Consider the following 1,848-nt stretch of genomic DNA (forward strand, 5'->3'; position numbering starts at 1 on the left):
GTTCGCTTCGGCACCCAAGTGGGGCTTTTGTCCTTCTGTGGCGCTGGCGTTGGAGCTGCCGGTCACCGTAGGTGGCGCGTGTTGTCTCCCGCCGGCAATGCCACGACAGCACGCTCCCGGGCCTCTGTCGGCAGCGGCAAGCTCAGTTGGGAGCACGGGTGGTCGCACCTAAAGCGTCTACTCGCCAAACTCCGGGCGATTGCGCCTCTCTCGAACCCGACCAAGTACTTAGGACGGCGCTGCGCGCCGCCGGGACCTGAGAGGGTTTCGAGGTGTATGGTGCAGGGGAGCTCAGCCTCCTCCTGTTTGCAGAATAATTGAGCGGACGCTTGCGTGTTCGCGCGGGCCCCCGGGACACACTCCCGGGCGGCCGGCTGCTCAGCTCTAGTTGACGCAGCTCCCTGGTTGATACTGCCAGTAGTCATATGCTTGTCTCAAAGATTAAGCCATGCATGTCTCAGTACAAGCCGCATTAAGGTGAAACCGCGAATGGCTCATTAAATCAGTTATGGTTCCTTAGATCGTACCCACGTTACTTGGATAACTGTGGTAATTCTAGAGCTAATACATGCAAACAGAGTCCCGACCAGAGATGGAAGGGACGCTTTTATTAGATCAAAACCAATCGGTCGGCTCGTCCGGTCCGTTTGCCTTGGTGACTCTGAATAACTTTGGGCTGATCGCACGGTCCTCGTACCGGCGACGCATCTTTCAAATGTCTGCCTTATCAACTGTCGATGGTAGGTTCTGCGCCTACCATGGTTGTAACGGGTAACGGGGAATCAGGGTTCGATTCCGGAGAGGGAGCCTGAGAAACGGCTACCACATCCAAGGAAGGCAGCAGGCGCGCAAATTACCCACTCCCGGCACGGGGAGGTAGTGACGAAAAATAACGATACGGGACTCATCCGAGGCCCCGTAATCGGAATGAGTACACTTTAAATCCTTTAACGAGTATCTATTGGAGGGCAAGTCTGGTGCCAGCAGCCGCGGTAATTCCAGCTCCAATAGCGTATATTAAAGTTGTTGCGGTTAAAAAGCTCGTAGTTGGATTTGTGTCCCACGCTGTTGGTTCACCGCCCGTCGGTGTTTAACTGGCATGTATCGTGGGACGTCCTGCCGGTGGGGCGAGCTGAAGGCGTGCGACGCGCCTCGTGCGTGCTCGTGCGTCCCGAGGCGGACCCCGTTGCAATCCTACCAGGGTGCTCTTGAGTGAGTGTCTCGGTGGGCCGGCACGTTTACTTTGAACAAATTAGAGTGCTTAAAGCAGGCAAGCCCGCCTGAATACTGTGTGCATGGAATAATGGAATAGGACCTCGGTTCTATTTTGTTGGTTTTCGGAACCCGAGGTAATGATTAATAGGGACAGGCGGGGGCATTCGTATTGCGACGTTAGAGGTGAAATTCTTGGATCGTCGCAAGACGAACAGAAGCGAAAGCATTTGCCAAGTATGTTTTCATTAATCAAGAACGAAAGTTAGAGGTTCGAAGGCGATCAGATACCGCCCTAGTTCTAACCATAAACGATGCCAGCCAGCGATCCGCCGCAGTTCCTCCGATGACTCGGCGGGCAGCCTCCGGGAAACCAAAGCTTTTGGGTTCCGGGGGAAGTATGGTTGCAAAGCTGAAACTTAAAGGAATTGACGGAAGGGCACCACCAGGAGTGGAGCCTGCGGCTTAATTTGACTCAACACGGGAAACCTCACCAGGCCCGGACACCGGAAGGATTGACAGATTGATAGCTCTTTCTTGATTCGGTGGGTGGTGGTGCATGGCCGTTCTTAGTTGGTGGAGCGATTTGTCTGGTTAATTCCGATAACGAACGAGACTCTAGCCTGCTAACTAGTC

At 54.3% G+C, this 1,848-nt stretch overlaps 1 non-coding gene across 1 annotated transcript in view; it reads left to right on the plus strand.

Annotated features, from left to right (window-relative positions):
- Positions 1 to 398: 398 nt before the first annotated feature.
- Positions 399 to 1,848, plus strand: part of LOC124576681 — a 1,910-nt gene continuing 460 nt past the window's right edge. Inside the window, exon 1 of the ribosomal RNA XR_006972599.1 lies at positions 399 to 1,848. This exon is cut by the window's right edge and continues 460 nt beyond it. This is a non-coding gene — a ribosomal RNA (small subunit ribosomal RNA).

The sequence above is a fragment of the Schistocerca americana genome, unplaced genomic scaffold, assembly GCF_021461395.2.
Source record: "Schistocerca americana isolate TAMUIC-IGC-003095 unplaced genomic scaffold, iqSchAmer2.1 HiC_scaffold_257, whole genome shotgun sequence".
Taxonomy (NCBI): Eukaryota; Metazoa; Arthropoda; class Insecta; order Orthoptera; family Acrididae; genus Schistocerca; species Schistocerca americana.